This window comes from Triturus cristatus, chromosome 2_1, assembly GCF_964204655.1.
Source record: "Triturus cristatus chromosome 2_1, aTriCri1.1, whole genome shotgun sequence".
Lineage (NCBI taxonomy): Eukaryota > Metazoa > Chordata > Amphibia > Caudata > Salamandridae > Triturus > Triturus cristatus.
Window position 1 is genome coordinate 58,693,954 of NC_140581.1, and position 23,816 is coordinate 58,717,769.

Here is a 23,816-nt window from a genome sequence, read left to right on the forward strand (position 1 = left end):
TAGCCTTTGTTGATTGAGGTCTGGTACAAAAGGTATTATCTACACTCTCTCAGTGACCATTTCCTGTGGGTAGGGCACTGCCCTGATAGCCCTAATTCCTACCACCTCAATATGGTGGAATTGCAAAATTATAGTCTACATTGTCTGCCCCACTTTATGGGTGGAACAAGCTGAGTCTGGGCTCTCCTCATCATCTACCTAATTTTCCTGCCTTTCCTCCTGCAATATGTGAAGCACGAAAGTGGGGGTTGGCATCCTCTACTAACTGGAGATGCCTATTTTCCATTTCAAAGGTGGCACCTTTGAAGCTTCCTACCCTGGAAGGCGATCCTGTGCTGGAGGAGTTGTGAAGCACCTCTCAATCAATCAATCAATTAATCAGGAATTTGTAAAGCACGCCACTCACCCGTGAGGGTCTCAAGGTGCTGGGGGGAGGTGTGCCACTGTGAGTCAGCTGAAGAGACAGTTCTTGAGGCTTTCCCTGAAGATGTGCATTGTTAGGGAATGTCTAATGTTGAGCAGGAACTCATTCCAGGTCTATGCCGCGATGTAGGAGAAAGCTCTTCCACCTGCTCTAGCTCTGTGGATGCATGGGGTTTCAGAAGGGCGAGGTTGGCGGAGCAGAGGTCTCTCTTGGGTACATAGAAGAAGACTCCTTTATTAAGGTATTGTGGTCCGGTGGTGTGGAGGGATTTGTAGGCGTAAGTAGCGTAAAGCTCACTCTCGTCTCAATGGGGAGCCAGTGGAGGTCTCAAAGATGCTGAGTCATGTGTTCATGTTGTGGGGTGCCGAGGACGAGTCTGGCCATGGTGCTCTGGATAGTCTGGAGTTTGCGGAGAGGGATTTGTTGATTCTGGTGTGGAGGGTGTTTCCGGAGTCCAGTCTGCTTGTTATGAGTGCATGGGTGAAGGTCTTTCTGGATTTGGGGAGATCCACTTGAAGGTCTTGCGAAGGATGCAGAGGGTGTTGAAGCAAGTGGAGAGGATGACATTCATCTGTTGGGTCATGATAAGAGAGGACTTGAGTATGATGCCAAGGCTCTCTGTGTGGTCCATGGGAGTGGGGGATTGCTGAGGGTAGGGGGCCACCAGGTGCTATCCCATAATGAAGGGGTGGGTTGGAGGACGAGGACTTCTGTTTTCTCCGAGTTGAGCTTCAGACAGCTGCTGCTCATCCAGGATGCAACGTCCTTGATTCCTTCCTGGAGTCTTGTGGTGTGGGGATCCTTCATGGATGAGAGGATGAGCTGGGTGTCGTCGGCGTAGGATAACATGCTGAGGCCATGCTGTCTGACGCTGTTGGCGAGGGAAGCTATGCAGATGTTGAAGGGAGTGGGGCTGAGGGATGATCATTGGGGTACTCCGTAGTTGATCGCTGTGGGTTCGGAGAGGAAAGGCGGTAGTCTGATTCTTTGGATTCGGCTAGAGGAAGGAGCAGACCCTGTTGAGGTCAGTTTTCTGTATGCTGGCATCATGGAGTATGGCGGTGAGAGTGCCATGGTAGAGGTCTAATAGGATGAGGGCAGCGGTGTGGCCCTGGTCAAGGAGAGTGCGGATGTCATCTGTGGCAGCGAGGAGGGCTTGTTGCTGTGGTTGCTGCAGAATCTAGATTGGGAAGGGTTGAGGATGGAGTTGCTTTCAATGAAGTTCTTTAGCTGGATGTTGAGAATCTTCTGGGTGACTTTAGCCATGAAGGGGAGGAGAGAGATGGGTCTGTAGTTTCTGAGGTCTGTCGGGTCTGCACAGGGCAGATTGAGGAGGAGCTTGACATCTGCGAGCTTCCAGTTATCGAGGATTTTGCTGGATTCAAAGTTGGCATTGATGGTGCATTGTAGCTTGGGTGCTATGGTGGCATTGGTTTTGTGGAAGATGTGTTGCTGGCAGGTGTCCATGGGGGCTCCAGAGTTATTGCTCTACATGATCATGGCTATGTCTTTGGTGGTGGTCAGGGTCCGAGGAAGGAGTGGTTTTGATGTCTGTTCATTGAAGTTGTCGTAGAGGGACTTGATTTTCAGATGGAAGTAGGAGCCGAGTTTGTTGCAGAAGTCCTGGGAGGGTGTGATGTCCCTGGCTTTGCTGGAGGGTTTGGTGAATTCTTGAAAGATGATGAAGAGTACCTTCGAGTTGCTGGAGTTGATGAGGATTTTGTTCTGGATGAAGGTCCTTTTGTTGGATCTGATGCGTTGGTCGTATTCTGTCATGTCGTTAGTGTCGGTGGTCCGGTCATCCAAAGTTTTGCTGTTCCACATAATTTCTTAAGACGTCTGTACTGTAGGTGTGTCTGGATTCTCAGAGGGCAGTGGTGAACCAGGTGGCTTTCAAGGGGTGTCATCTGTTGGGGTTTTAGGGGGTGCAAGCTTGTCCATGCAATTGGTGATCCATCTGTGTAATTTGTTGGCTGCAGAGTCAACGTTGGTGGTGGTGGGAGCAGATCGTGGTTGAGGGTGGAGTTGAGGTGCTCCTCGGTTACCTTGCTCCAGTTCCTTCACGGAGGGTGAGGCTAAGGTCTGGGCTGTAAATTCCGTTCCGCTCGCGGAATTTGCAGAATTTTGGTAATTTTGCTTTCCCGGAGAGCGTGTAATATTCAAAAATTCTGCGTTACGCGACTTTGCGTAATTTTATGCTTGTCCGCTTTCTCAAAATGCATGTTCGCGAGATATTTCCTCTCCCAGCACGCACACAGCTTTCGCGAACAGGAAAAAAGCATCGTGAACAAGAAATTCCGAGTGTTAGTAGAATTTCTGCTTGCTCATGGAGATTTTTCACCGTTTTGCGGAGCTTTGCATAGCACAACTATGCAAATTCTGCCCACCCCTAGTGAGGCATAGGTTTGTGAGTGGTGGCTTTGTCGAAAGAGAAGTGTACACAGTGGTGGTCCATCTATGGGGGTGTGTGGTATGGCTGAAGGGGATATTGTTCCCTCCTGTGAAGATGGGGTCGAGGGGCATGTCCTGCATTAAGGCTCGGGGTGGTGATGAGCTGTTTCAGTCAGATGTTGGTGAGATTGTCCAGGAGGGCAGCGGAGTTGGGGTCGCTGAGGCTGTTTTGGTGGAAGTCAAGGTCTTCAAGCAGTATGTAGTCAATATAGGCATTGGCATGGGGCACAATGAGTTTAGTGATGGTTGTGGTAAAAGTGGATCATGGTCCGGGAGGTCTGTAGGTGAGGGTGCTGCATAGGGTCATTCTGGGGCTGGTCTAGATCTAAAACTAGAGGTGTTCCATAGGGGGCAAGGAGTCATTTGTGCTGAAGGTGGTGAGTCAGAGGGAGTTCTTGTGCGCAATGGAGAGTCCTCCTCCTTTGTGGTTGGGGTGGTCCTTCCTCTGAATCGTGTATCTGGTGGGTATGGCGGTAGCGATGTTACGGCGGAGGTGGAGCTGGCCCAGGTTTCCCTGAACAATCAGAGAGATGGTGTCAAGGAGGACCTCTGCAGTGAGCAGTCAATGTCCCTGGTCTCTAAGAGCATTGGCTCTCACTCCATGAGGTCACTAATAAATCCAACACTGGCATCAGTGAGATTTTATTAAGACAACATGTTTGCTACCAATCATCTTTAGGTATAAGTTACGCTGTCATAGTGTTAGGAAACTTGTATCCAGCCGAAGCTATCTCTATGGCTTCCTTGTGCACTTACAATTTCCAAGAATGGACTTTGAGATTGTAGGGCCATATATACTCATTCAGGTATGTCCACACATGACATAGAGTGCACCCTGCTTTTGGGTTGTAAGGCCTGCTGTAGTTGTGGCTTACCTCTATCTCATGCAGTGTATAAGGGCATGGCATGTTGGCTCTTCATTTTCTTTGCACCAAGACACACAGCATGCACTGGCAGCATGCACAGTCTTGGTGAGGAGTCCCTAGGGTAGCACAATACATGCTCCAGCCCTAGTGACCATCTTCAATTCCGAAGCCCTAGGTCCTAGGGGAACCATTTACTAGGGACATATAATCGGGACTGAAGTAGTTTTAGGGAAATAGATTTGGCATTGGGAACCTGGTTAGCAGAGCCTAGTGCACATACCGTCAAAATCACATCATGCATCAGTCAAAAAGTGGGGGCTAACCATGACAAAAGAGGCACTTTTCTACATACTACAAACAATCCATAAAGAACAAAGGAAGCACATATCACTGAACTTTTCACTATTTATTTCTAATCATGGGTTCTGCAGTAGTGTGCTACTTACCACAGAGTATTCTAATGCCTCATTAGGGGAAGTCCTATATAAAAGTAATTTACAATTACAGAGCTTCTCTGCAGTGATGTCACAAACAACCATACTGTCTAGAACAAGACAATGACGATGCCATTTGAAACTAGTTTAAACCTTCAAAGAGTTATATTTTTTTTATATATTTAGTCCAAAATGGCTTTTGGTGTGCAAACAGGCAACGTTGTTCAATGAAGACAGGTCTATAGGCCACAGACGTTAATGTGTCTGAACCCAGTGAAGAGTGCACAGAATATCAGAATATTTCCTCCTAAATCTGGCAGATCTGCAGAATGTTCTTATGATTCTCCGATTTGCACTGCAGCTATAAAGAGAGAACAAGCATCCTTGTAGTATCATTTCAGTAACAGCAGCTCTGGAAATTCTGTTACCTAGGCCGTGGCCTATGCTGTCACTAATCTATAATTATGATGTAACGTGCTGTTTCTGAACTCTAATATTGTGCTAAAGGTAGCTCATTGTTTGAGTCTGACAGTTTCACTTTAGCTCTTGGACATACGTTGGACAGTCTTCTTACAGATATAGCAAAGAAACTAAAAATGAAATTGCTATTACACAGCTAACGCACAACTATAAAGTAGAAAGTTCACACATGCACCCACCAATTTCTTGAAATCTTTAACATTTTGACTTGGAAAATACTATTCTGCAAAGATCTTTCTGACAAACCTGACACCCAAATGTAAGTTGAAAACTCAATTTAAAATGAGGACTAAATTGATATGTGTTTAAGGAAAGTTTGCTTATCAAATCAATCTTAAAAACTGTCAAACACTCTCGCAAATACAGGGAGTGTTTGTCTCCTGAGAAATATTAAATATACTTTCCAAATTAACAGCAAACACATGACGCCTGCTACACAAACAAAGCCTTCTCGTTAGCCTATAGTTGCAGACAGTCACATACATACATTTTTGAAAACCTTAGCCCTCTGTAATTGCCCATAATTCAAGCTAATACCCCTGTGATGAGCTTGCATCATTCTGTGAGAAGGGTTATCCTTATAGTCAATCTATACAGAAAAGGAAAGCCAGGCTCTTTAATAGAATGTACAAGGAAACCACTTAGAAATCCTATTGGAAAATCCAAAGGTTTTGAACTAGACGCCTAACCTATTAAATAGTGGCATGCTTCATCATAAGCGCCTATCCACCCCCTGGTAAAGTAGTGCCACCAGGCCAACTTGACCACGAATGGGAGTTAATATGTAAAATATCTATCTGGATAAAGCAGGGCTTCAGTTAAAATGAGAAAGCTAAAAACACCCAATGGTATAACCCATCAGAAATGCTATTTATTAATAGGGTACTGCTGGATTGTTAAAACATTACTATGTGGTTCTAAATGAGCATTATTTTGTCAATCAACCCTGATTCTTGCCAACATGTTTTGGACCTCAGAAAAAGCCCATGGGGGTCTGGGGCCTTCTTCCTGGCTCTACCTCTGTGTCCCTCCCTTTTAATAATTACATTCCATGTACCTTAATGAGGCATAATGCTCTCACATTAATATATGACCTTCTGTATTTCAGGGGTACCTACATTTGTAGAAAAGATATTTTTTTAAACATAAACACAGTAGGATAGTCTGTAATCTAAATTTCTTGTGGGGTCCCAGTTTTGTAAACCATGTGGGCAAATCTTTGTGTACCTGCGAGCAATCATGTTGTTTATCACCTAGCACACACCTGCATCACCCTGTCTCTTTTTTATTTTTTTATATTAATTGTTACTCTCAAAAACCACCTCACCAAGGGAGAGCTACGGGGCACACGCTCAAGATGGCTGCACATAGGTGAGGCTCCTGCAGCCCGGACCCAAAAACAAACAAAAATCCTACATAACCACTGAGAACAGTGCAGTCAAATGGGTGGATTCCATGACCAACTTCGCTGGAGAGCGAGAGGAAGCAGTTCCTGGGCCCACAGGCCTCTGATGTGGCAGAACACCCGGACGTAACCTGTGGCAGTGAGAAGAGCGCGTGATGGATGGTGGTGCTGCGGGCCATGAAACCATGTGAGCTCAGTACTTCACACGTGGCATAGATTGAGCCTGCCTTCGCACCACTGAGGCCAGAGTAAAGGGCAGAACTGAGAAAATCAGCAATCTGGCCGAATACGGTGGGGGAGGGGAAAACGCCGCAGGAGGGACAAGCGGAGACCTGATGGGCTGAGGGGATCTCAACCATTGATACTCGGGAAGGGCAGCCAGAGTGCAGGGCGTCCATATTGACATTTGTGGGCCGACAACGAGAGGCTTGCACATTGGATTCACCCCCATGTCTGAGACCTGGTGTGTAAGAAATAAAGGCAATAACTGTCACTGGAATTCCTGACTGCTGCCCACTCACTGATAAGAGTCACTAGCGGTGATGCTCCCTTCAGACTCAAACACTGCAGAGAGAGGAATCCTGTGGGGAGGGCTGGTCAGGTTGTCAAGTATATTAGCCACGCTGCAACACCCGACCCTTCAGACCCCCCAGTAGTTGAAGTAAAGCTGGTAAGCAGAAGTGTGTGGCTGGGGGTCCTGAAGAGTTGTGCCTATTGGAGGGAACTGACTGCTGACTGGGGGTAACAAACTTAAGCCCATCAAAACGCAACACCATAGCGCAAGCCCACAACAGTGGAAATTAAGAATAACACACAGGCTCCCTGACTAAGAGAAGTACAGTGCAGTAATCTTGCATCCCTGGGCCAAAGAGAAGCAACCTTGGGGGCCTGTTAACCTTTTCAAGATGCTTTAATGAGCTGCTAGCATCAGTAGCCATCTGAACAACCAAAGGAGAACAATACATTACTTATTTAGGCCTGTCCCTGGCTCCCGATCTCTTGCCCTAGTACCTCTCATTAGCCCATTAATAAAACTTGCAAGATACCTGTGAGCAAGGTGTAGAGCACCATGCATCAGAGACAAGACTCCCCGCCTCAATTCTTGATGCATTATAAGCCGGCCACCCAGTACCAATCCATCTCCTAAAGGCAAGCTCACGCAAGGGATAGTGCCGGCTATCGGACCTGACCAGCGAGTCGAGAAAATGGGCAGAACTGAAGACAAACAGTCTAAACTACCATTTGAGGCTAAACAAATTACCTGTATGCAGCCGGAGGAGCAAACTGGGGGTGAGGCCCTTCTGGAGAGCCAAGAGGACGACTGGAAAGCCTTGCTCAGCACCATGAAAAACCGCCTGACGTCCATAGCGTCTAAGATGCACACCATGTTTGCTCGAAGGAACACCATTGCACACAAGATCGAAAAACATGATCAAAAGATCACGGAGGCCGAAAATAGGATTTCTGAACTGGAAGACACCACAGTAAGCAGTAAAAAACAAATATCTCAAATGAACCGCCTGTTGAAGGTGATTGCAGCAAAGAATGAAGATTTAGAAGCGTGCTTGTGCCAGAACAATGTGTGCATACTAGGATTTTCCAAAAGTACAAATACTGGCCGCATGGAAGACTTCATTGAACAGCTGCTATGTGAGGTATTTAGTGCCAAGGCCTTCTCACAACTGGTAATTCAGCGGACGCACAGATGTTTGGGGGCACAAATCCCTCTGGGAATGCCACCCTGGCTTATCACTGCCAGATTTATCAATTACCATGACAGGGACGTGGTATTGCACCTAGCACGGGAAAAAGAAAATTGACTATGACTATACCACCCTCATGTTGTATCCAGACATCACAGTGACAGTCCAGGAAGCCAGGAAAACGTGTGTACAGCTGAAAAGGAAGCTCCAACAAGCCCAGATTGATTATGCTATGATGTACCCGGCGCAACTCAGGGTCACTCATAAAGGAAGACAACACTTCTCTAATAATCCCAACAGGTTTGCGACTATCTGAAATTACTTCATTGAGCAGCATCCAAAGCAAACTCCAACCAGTCCAGATCCAGATCGACTTCACCAGAGTCAACTGGTCAAAATGGAGAGGATAGTCACTGTGGGCGCCGTTGCTGCACCTCCAAGGGAGAACCTCTCTCTATCTTTTTCTTTTGTCTTTTGTTATTACTGCTGCTTGCAGATGTGCAGGACTGCTGGGTATATTTGTTTTTAATGTTATCAAAGGATGGGTCATGTATTCGCGCCAAGTTGGGGAAGTTGGTGTGGGAAGAGGAAAGGTTGGGGCAGCATTCACAGTATCAAGAAAATCATTGGCAGTTTACTAGAGAAACGCTGGACAGTTGTTGTGTATATTGTGGCAATACTAGAAGTAATAAAACTCTTATAATTATTAGATAATAGCAAGATCACAGTGATTCACTAATATTAACTTTATGTACTGGAATGCTTGAGGGTTGAATAACCCTCGAAATAAAAACATGTTCTGGTGTACCTAGACAGGCATCAAACACATATTGCATTATCGCAAGAGATACACCTAGACCCCTCCATTACCCCAAATGTTGCTGCTTGATGGGCGGTACATCGGTGCTTTTTGTCTTACTCTACATTAGGGGTGGGCGGAATTAGCGAAAGTGCCTTTCGCAAAATATCGTTTAAACGGCACAAAATCCCTGCGATCTCGCGATATTTCGCGTGATGGCGGAGATTAGTGCTTCCGGTTGGTGTTTAATTTTTGCGACAGGAGCATCGTGCCAGAATGAATCCTGCCCTGCATATTTACCCAAGAAGATGCCACCGTTTTGTGCAATACCTCTACTCAACTCGAGTACTTTCTACTGGCGAATCAGTAAGTGCTACCTCGTTGGATAAATGTATAGTGCTTTTCCTACACTACAGCTGCGTAAAGGGCCAGAAGAGTTGTCTCCAGTGGCAATGTGTGTCTGTAACGTTGCCACAGTGCAGACGGCCCTGGGGTCCCTCGAGTTAGCTGTCCATCATAGTGGGGGAAAGGGCGGGAAGATGTTGCCCACCGCTGGTGTGTGTGGCGGGGCTTCCATGCAGTTCACATGCTGCTTGTTTATAAAGAGCCAGAGACTGATCAGAGCAGCAGACGAGGAGACAGAACCTCCTGGTGTCAGGAACTACAAGGGGATTGCGCTCGAGAAAGTCATGGCTGCACAGAGCTCCATCAAAGATCACAGCTAATTTTTGACTATAGATATGGGGTGAAAAGCACACCTGCCCAGCCTCGACCTAGCTCCCGAATGTTTTGTGCTGATTAATGTGTTACCATACATGCCAACATTTCAGAAGAGCAAAGTGGGAGATTTAAAAAAAAAAAAAAAAAAAGAAAAATCGGGAGAATGGGGCCTTCAATCGGGTTTCTGTCATGTATGGACTTTGGAAGTGTGCTGCTGCAGGATCGGACATTTGAAAGCAAATTCAAGTGTTTTTTTTATCACCTTTCAGAAGCCTGGAGCGCAATGGCAGAGAAAGAGGGGGATGCAAGAATTGTGCACTGGCCTGGCAGGTTGCGGTCAGTGCATACACCCCCCCCCTCCCCCGTCAGCCCGGGCTCAAACAGCTTCATGGGCACACACACAACAGCCGCCGCCCCCCCCACCTCCTCCCAGTACTTCACAGACCATTCGCTTGTTAATGAGGCTTTGTTGGTTTTTCACCTCTTCTAGACCTCCTGCATCGCCATTCTGACTATTGCTGGAAGAATTAGCACGTTACACAATACTAAGCACTGTCTGCTGAAACCCCGAGGAATCGGGTTTTTGCTTGCAGGAATTGGGATGCGGGAGACTAGCCTTGAAATCGGTAGTCTCCCGCCTGAATCGGGAGTGTTGGCATGTCTGCGTTACTGAATTTGAGCTTCAACTCGGGCCCCTGCTTTATGTATATCTGTAAGTGCTTCCTGTTGAGGTTTAATTTTTGTGACAGGAAAGGACTACTCAAGGCGACAATTTCCGTTCCCTCGCGGATCGCGGAAATTTCGCAATTTTCGCATTTCGCGCGGGACACGAAAATGTCAAATTGTCGCAATTTCCGCGAGCGGAACAGAAATTGTCGCCCACCCCTACTCTACATATGCCAGTGGTGTATCAATACTCATTAAAATACGCCATTTGATCTAGGAGGCTCTTAACAAGACTTACAAGGTAGATACTGCATTATGTGTGGCTCCCTCTGGACCCACATGCTTGCAATCTTCAATTGCTATGGTCCCAATGTAGATGACCCACATTTCCTCATTACACTATGGGGTAAAATATTCACCATTGGGTCGACATATATTCTTTGGGGAGGGGATTTCAACACTGCCCTGGAACTCATACTTGACAGATCTCACCAGCTGCCAAAACAGAGCAGGGTCAGATGGTAGGAATCAAAGTGGACAACTACATGCTGCATGCACGGAGTCACCTACACCCCACCACTAGAGAAGGTACTCATTACTCTGTGATGCATTCAACATGGTCCAGATTGGATTATTCGATAATTTCTAGAGAAATGGGGCAATGGGTGGAACAGGTTGAACACTTAGCTAGGACATACCCTGATCACTCCCCAATAAAAATGGTATCAGGTTTCACGGGGGGAGGGGCGCCATACTGCAATTGGAGACTAAACCCAACAGCTTTGCTGGATGCCGCATTTCAGGTCGAAATAGGACAAGAAATTCAAGATTTTATTTAATGAAATATAGACTCTGTGGTGAAAATCACTATGGTATGGAAAGCCTTCAAAATTACCATGATGGAACTCTGTATCTGTAAGGGGAGGCATATTGCGAGACAACTGGAACCAACTAGAAAAGTTGGATGCCGAAATCAAAATGCTAGAAAAGGAAATAACTACATCTACTGCTGGAGGAGCTAGAAAAGCAGCCTTTAGAGATAACATTACTGAATACAATGACATAGCGGAGGCAGAATATAAGTTTAAGAGTAAATACTATAAGGCCATAAACTACAGAAAAGGGGATAACCCTGGGAAAGCCCTAGCAGACTATATCTGGTTCTCCTATTATGTGACTGAAATTTATGATGCCGAGGGCATGCTCCATAGGAGTACCACAGACCTTATATGCATTTTCAAAACATACAATTCTACATAGTACACCTCACAAAGAAAGCAACCCCTTGACCTTCTTCCATATTTAGAGGATGTTATGCTCAGCTTTTTCTGTGATTCCCAATGAGAGTTCTTTGGCTGCAGATCTCGACGTAGAAGAAAGGTCCACGGCCATTATGCAACTGAAGTCAGGAAGAGCCCCTGGCTCGGTCGGACTTCCAGTAGTGTTAAACTTATGCAGTACATTTAGTCCCAATTATTAAAAAAGTATTTGAGAAGGCAAGTGAGGAAGGTATACTGCCATTAACCATGAGAGAGGCCATGATAACCTCACTGCTCAAGCCGGGCAAGCAAGCAGAACACCAGGAATCTTACAGACCACTCTCTTTAATGAACTGTGACACCAAGGTGTTGGCCAGGGTTCTCTCCAATAGGTTGAATCTCTTGGTCGGTAACCTGACGTCGCCAGATCAAGCTGGATTTATAACAGGATGGGTGACATTGCATAACCTCCGAACGCTGTTCTCAATTATTCAAGACATTGACCCAGAACTGGATGCAGTGGCAGTTTTTTTAGATGCCACTAAGGCGTTCGATTTTGTGGAATGGGGCTACCTTGTGGATATGCTCCAATGTATGGGGCCACCCCCAGGATTTCCTAAATAGATAGAACTATTATACCAGCAGGCCCTTAGCAAGGGTCCTCTTTATTGGCTCCCGTTCATCACCTTTCAAAATCAACAGAGGTAGGAGGCAAGGTTGCCCACTATCTCTGCTATTATTTGCTCTTGCTAAAGAGCCGTTGGCAGCCAAATTGAGGCAACGCCCTCAAGAACGGGCTCTCTCATATACCTCTAGGCATATCCTCATATCGTTATACGTGGATGACAAAAACTCACATGCATTAGAGATCCACATTATTAAGCAAATTCACCAAGTTTGGAGAACTCTCCAGAAAACATATTAACTGGAGTATATCACAAATATTCCCTCTTACCGATAAGGTAATTCCCCATGTATTAGATTATCCTGTGGAATGGAGCACTACAGAGGTTAAATATCTGGGCATCAAGATTACTAGAGATAAAACCAAACTCATGTGTATAAATTACATTAGAACGTTAGATGCCCTGACAGATTCTGTCACCCGTTGGATAGCTCTGCCTTTATCCGTGGCAGGGAAAGTGCCACTAATAATACCACTAATAAAAATGGTGGTACTGCCCAAAATGCTTTATCTGTTCACAAATATTCCTTATAGTCCTGGGAAACCATATTTTGCAGCTTTGAAGATGCAAATGATTTGAGTGGTATGGAGAGGCAGACAACCCAGGCTAAAAAGGGAAGTGCTGACTCTTCCTTTTTTTGCACATAAGATTCGAGGTACCTGACCTAGAGCTATAGTACCTGTGTGCACAGGCACATTATGCAACATACTGGTTCTGTCTACCCCCATTTATGCCACATCAAACAGTCGTAATGGGATATGTGGACCCCCTCCGCTATCCGGCTTCATTGTTATACAACCAGAAAAGTGAGATATCGACCCCACTGTGGTGTCATGTACTACCACTGCAAGTAGAAAACTTGCCTATAAATTAGATATACCACTGCTATATATTCACCACGATTACCTGTAAAATACCACCCGGAGCTGAAAGTTACCTATGAAGGGAAATGTAGGCAAGTCCTAGATAAATTTCAGGTACAGGCATGGGTAGACCAGTATGACGATGGGATATTCCCATCTAAAGAACAGTTCTTTCGAAATAATATACCTACAGCAATTGAGCTATTCATGTATGTGAGACTCCATCAAAGTGTCAGGGATGCCACTCCAGAGTTCCCACAAGAGCCGCAGATACCTCTGCCATTACATGAGATACTGCAACCAGAACCACCTCAGTACCTCATCTCTCTTATATATCACAGCACACAAACAGCGTATAAGCCACCCCAGACACCATCACACACACACTGGGAAGCTTAACTAGGCTTGACACTATCGGACAAGCAATAGGAATACCGCTGCAAACAACTGGTTGAAATCACAGCCATCAGCAGGTTACGAATAATCCATTATAAGTTTTTACATTGCCTATATTACACTCTGGTTAAATTGCACAAATTCCATTTAAGGGACATTAATAGGTGCGAGCTGTGAGAAAAATAGGTCCTGGGTTTCTTCACCTGGAGAGGGAATGCCCTGAAATTAATGATTACTGGCACCAGGTATTCGTAGCATTGACATAAATGGTGGTATCTATTATCCAGATATCCCCGATTACTGCCATTCTCGGCTACACCAAAGAAGTCAAAACAGCACACAAGAAATATATGGTGTTGTAGCTATTGATTACCAAGAGAAAGGTTGCCTGTAAATAGGTGAGAGGAGGGGCTCCCAAATGTAAAGGTATAATGGCATAAATAATCACTTACGTATGTAGAACTACTCCCACCCACTTCTAGACTAAGGAATATATGGGAACCCCTGAAGACTTACCTACTTGCTATATCAGATGATACATAGACTCCTGCAGTCGGGTGAGGTGAGGAGGAACATTGTGGAGATAGGTTGTAAAATTAAGTGCACTAACCCTATGTGAGCACACTGTATAAATGAGCCATGTATTTTAAGATTTACCACCTAATGAGAAACTAGGGCAGGGTGGTTTCAATAAAGATGCACTGTAATGGGATGCTGTTACTTATTTGTACTGTAATTAATAATATTTATCAGATAATCAAGACACATTCAAATGACACTGCTTCTTGATATGAAACAATGTACTAGGAAGATGTATACATGTTTTTGTTTATGGAAAAGCTGAATAAAAAAAAAAATTGGAAAAAAAACACCTCACGATTCATTATGTTGATTTTGCTCAATGAAAAAAATGCATGTGATTATTCAATCATGTTGTGACTTACATAATTATAACAATGATATATCTTACACTAATTTGCCTTTTTTGGGGATCATGTATATCTGGCAAGGGGGTCTCTACTATTGTAATACACTTATGGAGGAAAGAAATATGCATATATATGTGCAGTGATATGTACTACAACCCGATAGTCAGTGTTAGTGTTTTCCTATTTTTAGAAGGCCTGTGATAGTCCTAATTAAACACTTGGTAGACCGAGCAAAGAGCATGTAAGTGGAAACACCAAATAAAGTCCAAATGTCAGTCCTGGATGTATTCTTCATGTTTTATTCCAAGCTTGAAAGGTATCTTTCAATTATATTAATCTTCATAACAAAGTACCGTCAAGCCACAGACCTTGCCAACACGTGTTTCGTCCATGTGGCTATTCACCATGGACTTCATCAGCGTTTCAATAAAGAAACAGTCGCCATCACTCCTGCATGTGCAGAACCTATCCCTTCATGTGCTGCTAGAATTAAACCTAACCTACCCTACGATTCATGTTTGGAATTACTCAGTCCCCCACTCCAGGAATCTAAGCAAATGGAATGTTATTGGCAAATGGAAATCATTTTGGTACTGCTCCACTGTTTTTGCCTGAAGCAATAACAGCCACCATAATCTCACCGTCTATTTTAATTTTTTGAATAAGTGATTGCAACTACGGAAGCCATGCGAACAGCCCCCATCGCGGCTCAATCAGCCAATGAATTCCCTTCAACGTGAATGCAATCACGATGATGACTCAGTGTACATATAACATGAGCCCTTGGTAGTTTGGCTTTCAACCCCACTACCTGTTCCCATAGCAGTTTATGCCTAATTGTGCCACCTTTTCCGTCTTTGAATCTGTTTTGACCCAGGTATTTCAAGTATTTATTATATAAGTGCACACAGTAAAGGGATAACACATAATTAGTGCCTGAAATTCTTCGATCAATATTTACCAGTGCCAATATCAAGGATTTTAACTCTGCCAACTTTGTCTTGCAGTTTTCTTGAGAGTGTGTTTTTGTGCAACTTGGATGGAACTTTCCATCCCGCAAGTGACCATTAAGGATTGCACATGTCGTGCTATATTGTTTCTTACTTCCTATGGCCAGTTGAGCAGATCCTTCAGTGTAAATTATATATTCATACCGATTTATAGGTAATATTTCATTTGACAGAGGATATTCTTGTTTGTATTGCAGGATTGCTTGTGTTTTTAAATTCGGGTCGTACTATATCCTACATCTCTTGCAATGAGAGAATTAGCCCATTGTATCCATCTCGGATGTAGAACGCTTGCCTTTGTTGCAAACTCCAAGGCTGGAACCGGAGTCACTACTATTATTCGTTTCCCCTGTGCCAGAGCTCTTTCTCTTACTACAGCAGTCTGTACTGCTGCCAGAATCTTTTCTGTAGATGCGAAGCGCATCTCAGCATTTGTGTATAAATATGATTTGTATGCAATTGGCACCATTTGACTTTCATTGTATATAGGTGTACCCAGATGGACCCACAATTATACGGATCACCAGGTTGCATATGTTTACGCGTGTCTGTAAGTGTTTGGAAGCTATGATGTCAGCTTGTAAGGAACAAAGTGTATCTGTGTGTTCCTGTGTCCTTTGTCTTACTGAAAAATCAGGTTTTATTAAATCGTAGAAAGGTTTTAGTCTTTCTGTGTAATCTAAAACATATGTTCTACCATAGTTTAGGAATCCCAGGATTAATTGTAGATTTCTTAATGATTTTAGAGGTTGTAGCAGTGCACATTTTTAAAACAAATTGGCTGCCAGGCTTTTCCCTTCACTTAAAAACTAATTTCCTAAAAACAGGAAACTGAGGTGGCCAATTTTTGATTTGTTAAAGTTGAATTTGTAGCCCTCAGATGCAAATCTCAAAATGATGGTATTCACCCTGTTCAAGTATTCCTCTAGATCATCGTCCATCAGATACATTTCCACATAGGACAATGCCTCTTCATCTAATTTTTGAAGTAACTCAGTTTCTCTGGCAAAAAACAACCACGGGCTGTTCTCATATCCCTGGGGGAATTGACAAAATTGGCGCTACGACCCTAGTGCTGAGAATGCTGTTAGATGTCTGCTTTCAGGCACTATATTTTGGCAGAAAAATCCATTTGAGATATCAAGTGTAGATTTGTATTTTTTCCACACAATGTTATTCATTAATGCGGCACTGTGTGCATTTTGAGCTGCAAATGTCTTAGTGCAAATGTTTAAAAGTCTGTAGTCTAAAACTAGACTTTATGAATTCTCGGGTTTCATAACCGGAAACAAAGGATTGTTCATTGATGAGGTGCAATTTTCGATCACCCCTTGGTATTCAAGCTTATCTAAGATCTCCCTGACCTGTTTTTTCGCTTCTTGCTTTATTGGATACTGCCTCTGTCCAGTTAAGAGTATTTTTTTTAAAGGAATTATGTGGTGGGTTGAATTCTTCTCCCATCCAACATGGTTTTTGTTTAATGCTGGAGCCTGGGCTACCGCCTACTCCCGAGCATAGCTGTGTTGCAAGTGCCTGGGAATTTGATCTGAAAATGCCGGTAGAATTACTGTTTCTCCCTTGTGGCAATCCATGATGAATGCTGGCGGCCAATCTTGTTCAGCTAACAAAATGTCATAGCCAAACGTAACGTTCTCCCAAAAGAAACCTCCTACTGTTCTAAACTTGTCCCCCTCCATCTAGAGCGTTTTTTCATACACTTTATGTGGGACACTTACCCTAGTATCGGGTGTTTCTGTGATACAATCATTCAAGTACGCTATCACCAGAAATTCTGTCAGGTTCTGGCGAGCTATTGTTACTTTTGCCGCACTGTCTAGCATCGTCAGAGTCCATTCCCCGTTCAGTAGTCGAGTCCTAAGAATTCTGGGCATGTCTGATCTTTAGACCTGCAACGTTCTTCTTTTTGAACTGTGGCTTTTGCTTTGGCTTCTCTTCTTTTTTGGAAGTGTAATCTTGAGCGTGATGCTTGTCCCTGGACTTTGTATGCTCTTCTTGTCTGTCTGACCGTTCTTCCCTCTCAGAGTTTTTTGATGAACCCGAAAAGGAATGAAAGGAATGTGTATCAGTATCCTGATAACTGTCAGGTTTTGTAATATTATCCCTATTCCTGAGGTTATACCTCTATTCGGAGGGCTCTTGTGGAGGAGATCTACCTCAGGATTGAGATCTGTTTCCTTTAAATGTTTGTTGTTTTTTATTAACTCACTTCTTTTTAGTAGAAGCAGGTGTCTGATTTGACGTGTCCTCTTCAGAACTGCTCATCAGTTGTGGTTTTAAAGCTTTCCCACCCAAACTGTCTCTGCCTAATTCTGCATATGCAGTTTCAATTTTATTTTGGTAGTTTGTGTTTCTGTTCTAAAGGACTGAACTCCCTTAGGCATCAGCAGATAGCCACCGATGCTGCTTCCCTTTTAATATTAGCTAAAATTCTGGCTGATACCCGGGCATAGTTACATAGTAACTTCATCCCTTAGTTCAGAACAGGCTCTGCTCTGCACTCGTTTAGAATTTGTCTCAATACATCTGGTATCACCACTAAAGACGGAATACCATGAGTCCTGGTTTAAATGGCAGCAAAGACAATACCCCAAGTGGTACAGTCTTCTGTTTGTGGTATTATCCCCATTTGCAAGCATATAGTTAGCATTCTGTGTTTTTTATACGGGGTACTATTCGGGAATACTGCCTCAAACTGTGGTATTTTTTGAGTTACCCAAATGGCATTTGTTTGCGTTTTGTGGGCATTTTGCACATCACTGCATGTAATGTTTGTGCTGTGATTTTAGTTGATGTACCCTGAGATTGAGTTCCATTCATTGCAGCTATTACTGGTTGGACTGTGAGTGTCCTTATGACACATTTTGTCAAGTTTCCGTATATTTTTATCACTTCTTTGTGCTTTATGAGTAAGTCTCCCACTGGGATTGTTTCAATGTCAGGATGTGATGTATAGGCAGCTAATATTGGCCATGTTGCCCCTCCTCTTCGGAGTGGGTCGAGTCTCACTCTTCTTCTTATGTGGGGTGGGGAGCCTTTAAACCAGTATAAGTGTTACTGGTATGTGAGCAGAACGTGAATGTCCTCAAACTGACAATATTCCACTGGTGCATCTCGTTCTGTAAAGTAGTAAAATATCTGTGTTCTTGAATATGCTGCTGGAAATATAACCCATGAAGAAAATACCTCTGTTCTGTATGATTTGTGTGCCTCAATCATGAAAGCTACTAAGCCACCCCTAGGTGTTGCACTATGCTCTTGCAATTTCAGGGTGTTTGTGTTTCTGAATTTATCTGCAATTTGTATTGCGTCTGCATCTTCTTCGTCTGAAAGTTGCAAAATATGCATAGCTCCCAATGCGTTCTCAATCTCCACGCCTTCAGTCATTTTTTAGAGGAAGACATTTTCAAGGGAATTAAGATAAGGTGTGCCGTTCGTGAAAGGAGATTAGCGTGTACTTCATATCCTGATACCTGCATTTCCCTGAGTGCTGCCTTGGAGTTGTTTTAGCTTTTTAACTTGGCGAATTCCACAAGAGGGAAGGCGCTAAGGATGGGACTGCAAGGACCAGCAGCCCCGCAACTGCTATCAGCTGTGTCCTCTTCCCGTATTCACAGCCAGAAGATATAAAACTCATCAAGGACCCCGCTTCGCGGGCACGCGCCGGGCCCATCTGAGCGCGTCCGAGAACGATCGAGAACGGAACGGAACTTCCCTCTACCATTTGGTGTAAAAGGTTAGTTCTCGGAGGTCTGAGGCAAAGTCTCGGGGTTAAAGTGTTTGCATCGAGTATACCCCCTCTAAGGAAATAAGGTCATCTGTTTTTGGGGATACAAGTATACATATACTTATGGATAAGCAAGGAAAAAGGGATGGGAGTGTCATGTCATCATCCGGGGGTGCTCTAATGGGGACTTTAGATAACTTTCTTGTGCGAGTACAATCAGTACTAGCCAAAGACATTGAACTAACGGAAAAAAGATTATCATTGGATACCCTTTGTGACAAGAGGTCTTCCCTGGGAAGTATGGCCAAGGCTAGGTCTCCACCGTATTTACAGACTGCTACGTTGGATCTTCCGGTTTTAATATCTCCTTTGGTGGAGGACGGAAATGATCAATCAACATTTACCACACTGCAGGTTGAAACTTTGGTCGAAAGCCCTGAAACCCTTGACATCTCGATTCCCTGTAATCCGGCCTTAAATATTATGCCCCTATCTACCATTAAGACCCGTTCCGCTAGTAATATCAAAGCGGGTCTTGCCCAACAACACCATGGTCTAACATTGAGAAAAAAACGTAAGGGAAACCAACAGATCTCTGTAGGGAGAAATGTCAAGACTGGACCTGTTCTTGACTCGAGGAAGGATGTAGTCCCCTGTCCTAAACCTGTAGCAACTGAGGAGAGGGTAAATCTACCATTATCTGCGGGGAATGGAGCTACGGAAGTTATAGGCTCGTCGGTTTGGAGAAAATTGGAGAGTACTCTAAAGAATCTGTGTGATCCTATTTATGAAAGATTGGGCTCTGTAGAAAGTAGGCTTGTATGCTTGGAACTTTCACTTGTTTCGGCCCAGTCACGGGGGGGTAGCCGGGGATCTGGTTCATACAGCAAATGACATAGTGTGACAGGACAATGTAGTGAGACTAAATTTGCTACTAATGGACCAGTAATTGTCATTGAGAATTCTAATCTATCTGCCTCTCATGAGCCATGTGCCATACCCCCTTCTGCTAATCAGCCAAGAGATGAATATCCCCCTCAACGCGACAGATTCTATAATGTTGGGACTAACACAGCCAGAATTGATAAACAACCTATGCCCACACAGCCTCTAGTGCAGGCTTCGTCTGGTCTAATTGATATACATCTCCCTCCAGAGGCAGCCCCCTATGTGGTGGTTTTAACTGGGGTCCCATCATTGGCGATGGGTACTAGGGAATCATATAGGGAGCTCAAGAACAAGTGTACTTTCTGGCTTAACGCAAAGCGTCCATTACCGGCCCATACATGTGCTGAAATTTTGTACGCTAGGAGAGTAAACTGGGTGGGCAGGAAGCCTAAGACGATAAAGGGGGATTGTATTATTATTAATTTCAGGGATAGACGCTGTGTGGAACATATCTGTAATTGGCCTCAAGATGATCCCTCACTTTCTATCTGCACTATGCCTTTGTCTTATTTCTATGCTCCCGTACCACTGTCTCAGTGTGGGACAACATATAGGGGATTTTTGACAAACGGTTGCCCTTCTGGGGATATAAGGTCTTTTAACCGATTCAATGTGTTATCCGGGCTGGTGGACTGCGATTGACAGTACGATAGAACTGGTTATTCTAGACCCGAAAAGGCATATGTAGTCACTGAGATTGAAGAGGGTAATAAGCATGATGGGCTGTCTGTAATAGAAAGCATTAGAGATGGAGCTGTGATCCTTGCTCCAATAAATACCACTAGAGTTGCCGAACAAGGACCTCGAGCGGAGCTTCAGCAGGAACTGCTGAGTAATGATGGAAATTCAGTTTCCCTTCAAGGCGTGGATACACCTCCTACACGAAGCTTAGGGAGTGCCGATGGGGTGGTTAAGGCTGCTGGCTTCATAACGATATTATCTTGGAATGTGGCGGGTGTGGGACCTAAATTATCATCATCTCTCTGGAGGAACTTTATTGGCGAGCACGACATTTGTCTCTTTCAAGAGACATGGTCAATAGAGCCCGTGTTCAGATTGGATTATTTGAACTTCTTTGTCCCAGCAGAGAAAAGGCCTAAGGGTGGCCTGTAGGAGGTCTGGTCATTTGGGTCAAGCAAAACTTAAAATGTAATATCAAACTTATCCCAACTTTGAATCGTGACATCTTGGGAATTAGGTTGAATTTCCCGCTAAATATGCAAATTGACATTTATAATGTCTATGCAAGGGGCTTACCAGGAGGGAAGAAATCGGAGGTGGTATCAGCATTAGATACTCTTGTTGAATCCAGACCATCTGATGTGCTCCCATTGATTGCGGGAGATTTCAACAGGACTTTTGAGCCACTAGGGCTTCACAACTCAACTTTAATGGAGGAGGAGGACCTTAGATGGGGTGTTCCGCAGCTTGAGACTAAGCCCATTAGTAAATGGACGGAGGCGACCTTGCACTTGAAAGGGTTTTGTCTGGGTAACCAATTGAGAGCTGCTAATGGCAGAACTTTGTCAGACAGGATGGGGAGCAAATCATATGATAATGGCATCAGGGCAAGTAATATAGATTATCTTTTAGTCCATCTAAGGATGTGGCACACTCTTGTGGACATGGTGGTCAAATCTCGAAGAGAGAGCGACCACAATCCATTAGTTGCTTTTTTTAAACTGGACATGGGTGATAGGGTGGTTTCAGCATCTGATGTAACAGGGCCAGATGCTATTTTATCAAATGACGAACGCCGCCTTAAGTGGCACAAAGTAGTAGAGCATCCTGACATCATAAATAGTATTTACTCCAACCAATGTAGATGACGCGTTGATATCAATGATGACAGGTGGCACCGAAAGTCAGTCCTTTGTTGCATTTGAGAATATACATGAAAGTCTTTTTGCTAAACTTAAAAACTACTTCTGCAGGTCTCTCTTAGTAAAACAAGATCCTAGAAGAAACCAGGAGAGTTGGTTTAATGCCTCTTGCAAGCAAGCCCGGGAAGAGCTGGGGCTTGCACTGAAATCAAAAGATCAGAGCAAGATTAAGAAAGCTCGTAATATTTACAGGATGGCACAATGGAATGCTAAAAAGGAATGGGTAGAGTGTGAGTGGCAAGATCTTAAGGTAGCATGTGCAGCTAAAGACCCCAACGTTTTTTGGGATATTTTCAAATGGAAGAGGGGTGAAATTATTGATAGCCCGCATAATTATGTTCCCCAGAGCTCCTGGGTTGATTTTTTCAAGCCACAATATGCAAAAGGAGATGAGGTCGAAAGTGAGTTCCATCAGGAGCGGGTGTTTTATAATAAACCTTTTTTTAGCGCCGAGGAGGTTGATAGGGCGCTTGACTTGGTAACCCAGGGTCGTGCCCCAGGCATGGACTGCATCCCAGCTGATCTATTTGTACATGATAGACAAAGATGGCGGGCATATATTACCCATTTAGCTAATGCAATAGCTCAAGGGATGGCTATCCCTCAATCTTGGAGGGGTGCCGAAATTGTGCCCGTATATAAAAAGGGGGATAAAACATTAGCTTGCAATTATAGGCCCATTAGTTTGATCGACGCTATACAAAAAATTATGGGCCGTTTGGTCTTGGGAAAAATCCAGACCTGGATGGAAGCTAGTAACATCTTGAGCCCTCTCCAGGCTGGGTTTTGCCCCAAAACTAGTACCATAGACCAGATCTTCAGGTTCGTGGTTCTCTACTGGAGGACAGTGGTATTAGAAAGAGGGGTCTTGTATGCAGTATTTGTCGACTTGCGGGCGGCTTTTGATCTAGTTCCGCGTGGTAAGTTGTGGCGGGTGCTGGAGGGGCTGGGGATGGCCCCAGAGTTGTTGGCAATGGTCGTCCGCTTGCATGAGGACCATTAGGCCCGGGTTCGGAGGGGACGTCAGGGGGAGGTTACGGATGCCTTCCCCATGGAGCGGGGAGTGCGGCAGGGTTGTGTTTTGGGACCGACCCTGTTCTCGCTCTTCATAAACGGGGTGGCTGATTTCCTCTCCCGGGTTCCCGCGGATGCCCTGGCCATGGCTGGTATTCGCATTCCAGTCCTCATGTTCGCGGATGATACTCTGTTGATCTCAAAAACACCGAGTGGCCTCCAGCTTATCCTCCGACGCTTTGAAGAATTCTGCTTATTACGTGGACTGGAAATAAATGTTGCAAAGACCAAGTTTATGGTCCTTAATGGACCTAAACCTTGTAAGTTTTATAAATCCTTCAAAGGAGCCATCCTTATGAATGGCTCTCCATTAGAGCAGGTCGATGCATTTACTTATCTGGGAGTCACGCTCCAGAAGAATATGTGTTGGAAAAGCCAAATAGATCTGGCAATACTGAAGTTCCATCAACAGGCAGGCTTCCTTCTAAAAAGATTTAAAACTTCACAGACCCAACCAATTGGTCCATTTCTCAAGATCTATGCAATGAAGATCCGTAGCTCGTTCCTTTATGGGTCTGAGCTATGGGGGTATGGTAAAAATCTAAAACGCCTGACTGCTGTGAAAAACGAGTTTATCCGGAAAGCCGTTGGTGTTTCGCAAAGTACCCCCTTGTTACCTCTTTTTTGGGATCTTGGCTTGAAAACTCTACAAGATACAGCTTATTTGCGCCCACTGCTGTATTGGCGCAGGGTATGGACTATGCTTTGGGCTTGAAGGAAATTATGGAAAAGGACTTTTTTCATAAGATAGCTTGGCTGAGGTCTATAAGATCTCTACTGGATAGACTGGGAATAAAGGACCTTTGGGAAGTTCCCCAAAACGCGGTTTTCCCAACAAAAGAAACTATGAAAGCCAAATATTGGGAAATGATTTGTTTGGAATTAATTTCCAAAGGATGCTCAACCCATCTTACAGGCAGATTTCTGGAGTTTAAAGCCTATCCTGAACTGGAATTGTATTGGGGCCTGATCGAAACACCATGCGATCGTAAGCTCTACTTCCAGTTTAGGATAGGCACACTCCTGATTCGATCATTTACATCTAACTGGGTCCAAGGGTCCCAGGATAAATGGC